Raw genomic sequence first — 9,730 nt, 5'->3', positions numbered from 1 at the left:
ACAGCTACAGTGATATTGGTAAATTCTAAATGTTACTAAACCTCAAACTTGAATTTAGGAAAGTAAAAGTGAGATTTTGGCTTTCAAAGGAGAATATCTATGTGTGTACATATCGGGCAGCTATTAGTGTGCAGAATTATTATGCAATTATTTAGTTTCACTTGTTTATTTTCATCCATTTAAGTGAGAATAATAAGCAAACAACAAAACATTTCTGACATAAAAAAAACATAATGACCAAAGTTGCTTCCCTTCTTTTGAATAACAGTTAACAGCCCTCCATCCATTCACTCTGTCAGGTTTTTGATCTGTTGATCGTTTTTGTGCAGCAGCAACTACAGCCTCCCAGTCTCTGATCAGTGATGTGTTCTGCTTTCCTTCATCATAAAGGGCCACCTGTTTTCAATTGGGCTTAGGTCAGGTGAAGAAGGAGACCACATCATCGTCTTTCAGCTGTAAGGCCTTTATTAGCTGTCGACACAGTGAAGTATTACGATGCAGGCGAAGGAGCATCATCTTGCTTGAAAATCATGATCTTCTTGAAAGATGTAGACTTTTTCCTATACCACTGCTTAAAGCAGGGGTCCTCAACGTTTTCCAGGCCAAGGTCCCCCAAGCTGATGGCAAGATGGAGCGGGGACCCCCTAAATATATAAATTGTATGAAATATATATAATCAAACTGGTCCTATAGTCACTCTATTGTAGATGTATTCAAGTAACGAAAGTAATTTCGCCCTGGAATTATCTAAGTTTTTCTGGTTCTGATTCCTGGTTGCTGGGACAGGTGTTGTAAATGAAACGATGCCCAGCTTGAAAGAGCTGAATGTGTGCATTGATGACTGAAAGACATCTTCTGCCTCCATTTATCTGTTTACTATAGTGTGTTGAATTCATGTTAATGTATACTTAAAGACATTTCAATTAGTGGAAAAAAAATGCAGTGGGGAATATAAAAAAAAAGTCTAATCAACCAAAACTTTCGCAACCCACATGCAGCACCTCCATGGAAAGTGTCTTCTAAAAACAGGCACTAGATTTGGGATTGAGCTGGAGCCCATCCTCAACCCAAAAAGGTCCAACCGGCTTATTTTAAGGATTCCAACCCTTACCAGTACTCTGTCTCCACCTTGCTGGTGCCTGATATGAAGTAGAGCTCTTTGCCTATTACTGATCCAGCCATGGAAACATCCATCTTGTCTATGAAGAATCATGCTAAACATATGATTGACACATGACCGCACCCCCAGGATCACCACCAATCAGATCGTGAAGTTTGCAGATGACACCATGGTGTTAGGCATCAGAGATGACAACAACCAGGACTGCACCAGTCCACTAGCTTTCTAGTGGACTGGTGCAGAGATAACAACCTGAACCTGAATGTGGAAAAAATGAAGGAGATCATCGTCAACTTCAGGAAGAACCAGCCTAACCACACTCCACTGCTCATCAACAGCTCTGCTGTGGAGGGGAATCAAGATTGCCAAATCAAAATATAAAGTGGAACATAAATGTATGCAGCAGAGCCATCATTCATCTTGGCAAGGCCTGATTCAAAGGGTGTTTGAATTCTCACACCAATGACCTTGTCCACATCATTGTCAAAAGCTCTGCATCTGTGGAAGTCAGCCCCTGATGCTTTAAGACCAACCACTCCACCCACCCGCTGAACATCGCATCAGTTGTTAACACAAGCGCTTAAGACAAGCATATCCCACTTCACTATTCAGATCATTGATAAAGTGAAGGCCCTAAAGAGAGCCAAGGCAAACAGTGAAAGATCCTTAACACCCTCCTTTTCTGTGGCTTTCATTTCTCATGCTACTCATGCCATGGTGAGGGCATGAGTAGCATGATCAAAATTCCTACTTCTCAAAACTCACCGGGTTGGTATGAAAACTATGCATACCAGCCATACCAGTTGTTGCCTTGCTGATCTATGTAGTTCCCACCTGGGTTTTCTGCCAGTTTCCTGTTTAATAACACATCTTTGGTCCTTAACTTTACAGAAAACCTTTTAAAATTTTTTGATAGACCAAGATGGATGGAGAGTTGGACAACAAAAGTAGTTTATTGTCATCTAAAGATTAATGGTGCATAATTTAACCTTTTTTTTCTTTTTCCTCAGTTTTATATTAATACGCTTAGTACAAAATGATATGCTAACATACTTTAAGGAGGTACTGATCTTAACCGTTGGTGAGGACCTTGCTACATGGAGGGGGCTCAAACCATGTAACCCACCGGCTACAGCACAAACCATTACCTCCTGAGCCACCATCACCTCAATAATAATAATAATATGACTTCAAATCTAATTAAAGCCAGGTTAAAGAGACATTAGAAAAGAAAAGAAAATCAGTAGATGCAGAAATTTATACTACTTGTGGAAATGCTGTCCTCAGGGAGGATCCGGAGAATTTACTAGATACAAGCTTTTCTGTGTTTCCTGACCGTATTATTAATCTCCGTAGAAGACCTCAGATAAGTCTTAACAGACTATTTCTTATCTCCTTTTTTCTTCTTCATTAAGGTATTTTAAAGACTTTATAGATTAGCAACAAGGCAGTGTGCTATTTTTTTCTTGGATGGCTGAGATTATAAATGTCTAGAGCGCGTTCACGAGTCTACGGAAACCGCGGCAGACCAAACCAGACGAAAGTGCGCATTCAGCTCGGCAAAGAACTCATGCTCTTCCTCAACACTGAAGTCCTCAGACATTTTTCTTTCGTTGTTTCTTTCTTTGCACAGGTAAACAGCACATTTCTTCTTCTATGCTTGCATTATCGGCAGAGCAGACGCTGAATGTGCACTTTCATCTGGTTTGGTCTGCCGCGGTTTCCGTAGACTCGTGAACACGCTTTTAGGAAATCCTATACACTACTGTTTATGCTCTAAAAACATTCTAAATGACTTCGTTTCGAGTAAATTATGGACGCTACCCACTCAGGACACTTGGGATACATTGGACGAGCAGTATGGAGGAATATTGACACGTTTTTTGTGGACTTTTATGGACCTTTCTGCCTCGGGCGCCATAGACCTCCATTATTTGAATGTCAGCAGACAGCAAGAAGCCTCCCAGATCTCCGGATGCATTTGAGATATCAAAAAAGTACTCCAGAGTGTTGTTCAGCATGGGGGTGAGTAGAAAATGAAGGCTAATCATGTTTTGGGTGTACTATTCCTTTAAGGATTACTTCCTTGAACAGGTCATAGCCTGTATTTCTACCATAGAATATCCTGTGTATTTGGCAGTAATATTTGATGCCCAGTAGGGTGCAGTGTTGCAGTGTGTACTGAAAAGAGTTTAGCCAGACTTACAACCTAAGGACATTTACTCAGTTGTAATTGTAGGGCTTGCCTAAACAAAAAGATTAAATGTTGGTAGGTTTTAGATATATAAAAAGATGGGATATATATTTCTGCATTATCTATATATGCTGAGAAATGCTTTTTCCTTTCTATGACAAAAAAAACAAACTGGAAAGGTTATGCTCTTTCATAATGAAAGCCAACTGGCCCTAATCCAAGGAAGATGGCGTTAGGTCTACAGGAAGGAGACTGGATGTAATTAGACAAAATTGAATGGATTGCAGGCAGCACATAGGGCCGTAGAAGGCAAACTTTTAAGCCTGTTTTATCACTTCGGACTACTCCCTGCCAGAGGCATCAAATTCATTTTTATATTGGGCCACTTCAGCATCATCAAGTTTTTAAAGGGCTGGTTGAAGCCATGAAATGAAGAAAATGTAATTTAATAATTTCCTTTACAAACAGCACACTGCTTCAGTATTTACCTCACTCCTATTTGTTAAGCAGTTTTAGCCACTTTGAGTCCTTTAAAAGAACGTATGCCTCTATTTTATGACAGCATATATTTTCTTTAGCTAATGAGGGCCAGATATAAAACCATAAGTCCAATAGTTCTTCTATATGACTACCCAGAGTTTAGTTTTCACTCAGCTGAATGATATGATTTATTTTTTAATTGTGTGTATATATATATATATATATATATATATATATATATATATATATATATATATATATATATATATATATATATATATATATATATATATATATATATATATATATATATATATACACTATATTGCCAAAAGTATTTGCTCACCCATCCAAATTATTGGAATCAGGTGTTCCAATCACTTCCATGGCCACAGGTGTATAAATTCAAGCACCTAGGCATGCAGACTGTTTTTACAAACATTTGTGAAAGAATGGGTCGCTCTCAGGAGCTCAGTGAATTCCAGCGTGGAACTGTGATAGGATGCCACCTGTGCAACAAATCCAGTCGTGAAATTTCCTCGCTCCTAAATATTCCACAGTCAACTGTCAGCTGTATTATAAGAAAATGGAAGTGTTTGGGAACGACAGCAACTCAGCCACGAAGTGGTAGGCCACGTAAACTGACGGAGCGGGGTCAGCGGATGCTGACGCGCATAGTGCGAAGAGGTCGCCAACTTTCTGCAGAGTCAATCACTACAGACCTCCAAACTTCATGTGGCCTTCAGATTAGCTCAAGAACAGTGCGCAGAGAGCTTCATGGAATGGGTTTCCATGGTCGAGCAGCTGCATCCAAGCCATACATCACCAAGTGCAATGCAAAGCGTCGGATGCGGTGGTGTAAAGCACGCCGCCACTGGACTCTAGAGCAGTGGAGACGCGTTCTCTGGAGTGACGAATCGCGCTTCTCCATCTGGCAATCTGATGGACGGGTCTGGGTTTGGCGGTTGCCAGGAGAACGGTACTTGTCTGACTGCATTGTGCCAAGTGTAAAGTTTGGTGGAGGGGGGATTATGGTGTGGGGTTGTTTTTCAGGAGCTGGGCTTGGCCCCTTAGTTCCAGTGAAAGGAACTCTGAATGCTTCAGCATACCAAGACATTTTGGACAATTCCATGCTCCCAACTTTGTGGGAACAGTTTGGAGCTGGCCCCTTCCTCTTCCAACATGACTGTGCACCAGTGCACAAAGCAAGGTCCATAAAGACATGGATGACAGAGTCTGGTGTGGATGAACTTGACTGGCCTGCACAGAGTCCTGACCTCAACCCGATAGAACACCTTTGGGATGAATTAGAGCGGAGACTGAGAGCCAGGCCTTCTCGTCCAACATCAGTGTGCGACCTCACAAATGCGCTTCTGGAAGAATGGTCAAAAATTCCCATAAACACACTCCTAAACCTTGTGGACAGCCTTCCCAGAAGAGTTGAAGCTGTTCTAGCTGCAAAGGGTGGACCGACGTCATATTGAACCCTATGGATTAGGAACGGGATGTCACTTAAGCTCATATGTGAGTCAAGGCAGGTGAGCAAATACTTTTGGCAATATAGTGTATATATATATATGCAAATGTTTCTGCATGCATGACTCAGATTTGTGAGAAAAGAGAATAACCCAGTTTGTATATTACGTGTAATGATGAAGGATAACAGAAGGATTGGTGGTTTTGAGGGGGTTAAATGAAATGTTGTTTGACACACTCCTACAAAGTTGATAAAACATCAAGTAGAACCAGGCCTGATGTAAGAAAGGCTTACCAGAGGTTAACCAAAGACACGATTGTCCTCTGACCTAAACCTTTTCCCTCTGAAAATAAGCCAACTGCTGCTTGTGTTTTTCAGCATTTATACCAGGGATGCTGACCGATAAAGTCACAGTGTAGAAAATTGCATCCGGATGTGATAAACTCTCAGAATCTACTTCAATATTTTGCTGTGTTGAATGCTGTCAAGGGATTTATTATTGTAATAGCTCCGTTGGAAAGGTCAAGGTTCCCGGCTAGCAAACATAATCATTCATTTCAGAGGTTTGCGGTCAGCAAAAACAAAGCTGGTGCTGAAAGATCAACACAAATTTTTGTAGAAAACAAAGAAGCTCCATACGGAAAATGTTAAAGAGGAGCAAAGTCAAATCTGTTCCCAACAATCGACTGTTTTTCATATCTAAATATATCATGACTTTGAAATGGACATTCTAATAATCTGGGATTAATACAGCACCTTTTTACTGAATTAAATTGAAAATGTTACTATATCAATTTATCCACTTCAATTGCTGTTTCCAATAACTTTAGGTTAACTTTGATTTAAAGCAACTGTAATTTGTGAGGTATAACTCTTCTTTTTGTTTACAACTAAGCTAATGTTTTCTTGCACTACAACATAAACCATAGAAATGTATTAACATGTGATATGAAAAACTGTAAACAAGAGCAGGAATACTTTACATGGTAAGATTTCAGCTACTGATTTAAGACACGATTATTAGATAAAGATTAGCTTTTTAGTGGCAGATTGACTCCTTTCTGCTTACAGAGCAGCAATCCTGCATTGATTGTAGATTGATAAGTTTGTGAGGAACCACATTTAACTGTTAGGTTGTATTATAAAACATAGCAGCAGTATAAAAACCTTCCTAGCGCAGTTAACCCGCTATATTCTGCTATATTGATGTTAGATTCTGAGAGGTTATTTCTAACATGCTCTGCTGTTTATGTTTTGTTTTTTTATACAAAAGCAAGACTTGATAATATCATATTACTGACTATTAAGTATTATTAAGTATTGACAATTTTAGTCTACAAATTGTAACATAATTTTTAAAGGTGTTGAAAAATAACATGTAAAATAAAGTTTATTTTCTTGCTGCTGTTACCGTTAATTTCACCCATTATGTTTATAAATGATATGAGCATGTAGAAGTAAAAAAAAGTGAAGTTACAGTAGTTTTCTACAAAAGAAAATTCCCAATTTATCAAACTCCAGAATGAAAATAAATCGCTGTTGTTAAATTCTGATGGCCTTTCACCATAGTTTTATGATTTTGCTGCTGAATGGTTGTTTGTCAGAGCTTGGCTTGTGTCCTTGTGGCATAAAGGTAAATAGATGGTGTCCTCTGTGATTTATCCCACTCTTATCTCCTCCATCTGCCCAAGATGAAAAGTTAATTAAATCCCTTCATTGTCACCCCATCTTATCCCAGACAGCAAAAACAAATCATCTCGTGTGATTTTCAGCTTTTATTATTTCTGCGTGACAACACCAGTGTTGGCATTAGGAAAGGGCAGCATGACGGCTCCAGTTTTCTAATCTCTCAGGATGATCTAATACCTCATTTTAGGGTTTCGGAGCAAATTGTAATGTGTCACTAGGAGGCAGCAATTTTCTAATCAAGCTGATTGTTTTGTATACCAGACAAAGAATTAACGTTTTGTCTGATAGTGTTGATTGAAACAAATTGTTCAGACATTTTACAAAAAACACCTAGCTTTGTATTTGTAGCCAGACTGAGCTTCTAATTTTAAAATAAAAGAAAATCATTAACACATATCTATGATAAATAAATATCTTGTCAGGATTCAGGCCCTTATTTTTTCAACTTTGGACCCAGAACCATCTTTTAACTCCTTATACTGCTGAGTCACCAAATACAGCAGAGCTGTTTGTCAGAGAAGCCATTGCCATCCTCAGGGATAAGCAATGTGTATAGTTTATTCCTTTGGGAAACAGGAGACCAGGAGTAGGGACAGAGACAAATGCTCATATGCAGGACAGAAGCTTTATAGTAGCTGTGGAAGACAGTATAGTATGGCGTCCTGGATGGCACACGGGGAGAAATTTGTAATTTAATTACTAAGAATGTTTATCTGTCACATCCACTGAATCGAATGCTCATCCACTGAATCGAATACTCGAAAACAGTTTCATTTTGATTTTGGCAGCAGTGTCAGTTGAACGTGATTTAATCTTAATTTAAATAACAAGATCTACATGTTTGCTGCCAATTGCAAAAGTTTTCCATCAAGATTAAAAACAAAAAAGGCAAGTAATCATTAACTTTATATTTTTTAATTACTGGTAGCTGAAGAAAAACAATGAAAAGGTTTTTCAATGATAAGTCAAATATTTACATTTTGACTGGACCACAGTTTCCTTCCTAATCTGTGAAAAAAAATATGTTCAGTGTTTTATAAATAAAAAATGTTCCCATTTAGGCAGTTTTCCAGGCCAAATGTTACACGTAACAGCTTATACTTTTCACCTATTTCTAGTGGTAAAAGTCCCAAAAACAAAATTTCTCCTTCTCTTTTTGTTGAAATGACACCAAACATTTCTATAGAAATGTGCAAGAAAATATGTTTCTATCACAGATGATTTCTACCCAAACCTGTGATCAGCTAGCAATCTGTCCTCTCACCTTTTCAACAACAGATGGATTTGTATGTTGCAAAGACAGTGATACCACATAAAACTATACTGCATAATTGTAAAGTTTCAACTGAAAGTAACAACTTCTGTAGTCGTTAAGGTGTCACAGTGGAATAGATGACTGTAGTGCATGGCAGAGCCTAAATGGATAAGGGTTATCTGTGGAGCATCACTTCACTGTGGGGTCTGTTATTCCTCTCTTGTGCTAACCAAGTAAACTGCTGCCTAATCATATTCAAGCCAAAATCTATTTACTTTATGGGGCACTGCTGCTCTGGCAACAGGAGGAGTGGGTAGGTGGAGGGGGGCATGTAAATGCATCCACCACCACTGATCTATCCATCTTAAAGCAAATACTGATATGATACTAATATGGGGCCAGTGAGGCAACCCCTCAGACTGAAATGAGGGAGAAGAGGGTCAACCTTAAAAGAATTAGCCAAGATGAAAAATCTTATCTAAATCATACCAGTTCCTGGGCTTAGGGGTTGGGTAGATAAATCTATAATGTGGACAGGTTCAGGTAGAAAGTTGTACTTGCTTTGTTCTAGCAGGCTTCACAATTTGGTCGTCAAAATGAAAGATGCGCATCTTATCTGAACTAATTGGGAAATGACGCTGATTTCAAACTTTACAGATGCAGTTAGGATCAATAACTTTGTCTGTTTGCACTGTCTTCTATTATAGATCCATCTTTTTTTGAGCAAATTTCCTGCAAAATTCAGTTCTATAACACAGTGGATGACCATTAAGTTTAAACGTAGCAAGTTTTCCCAGTAAATTTCCCCTTTTTAATAAGTCATTATTTGCATGCTCAAAAATCAGCACCACTAAACCCAACCTACAAACAGATGGTAGGACTGACACTGCTGAACCAGCAGCTCACTTACCTTAGATATTAGTGCTTACCTTTAGGCCATAAAACTGGATTTTTTTTTTTAGGTTTTGTAGAAACTGACTAACTAAATAATGTTAGATATATCTAGTGTTTACTGGTTTATAATAAAAGAGTTCAGCTTAATATTGCCAGATTTAAGCGTGGTGGTTTACCTTTAAAGTGAATTTCCAGATGCTTTCATCTACAGAGAGGAATCACCTACAACACAGAGCCTTCCTTAAATATTTTATCATTGTGACTTAAAGGTCCATTACTGTTACTGTATTAAAATGCTTTGACGTAACCTGGAGAGACAACTTGTCTCTTTCTTGTTCTGGGAATGTGGAGGGGTGGGAAATGAGAAGAGATGTTGTGAAATCAGAAAAGGTAAAGACATATGGTGACTCTGATGAGTAGCTGTGTGGCAGATGACTGTTTGCCCACAATGGAAACTTCAAGATGGAAACAGTCTCAAGGGAAGAGGCAGGCCATCTGGAACCCTGCAGGCTGTGGCATATCCAGTTTCCGTCTACATGTGGACCAGTCTCTGTAGTCCTCCCCAGGACAATGACACCTGCCATAGAGGTGGGACAGCACAAGGCATCTAAGATCAGCTTA

The sequence above is a fragment of the Cyprinodon tularosa genome, unplaced genomic scaffold (assembly GCF_016077235.1).
Source record: "Cyprinodon tularosa strain WSP-4 unplaced genomic scaffold, ASM1607723v1 ctg602, whole genome shotgun sequence".
NCBI lineage: Eukaryota > Metazoa > Chordata > Actinopteri > Cyprinodontiformes > Cyprinodontidae > Cyprinodon > Cyprinodon tularosa.
Note: the sequence above shows the minus strand (reverse complement) of the source record.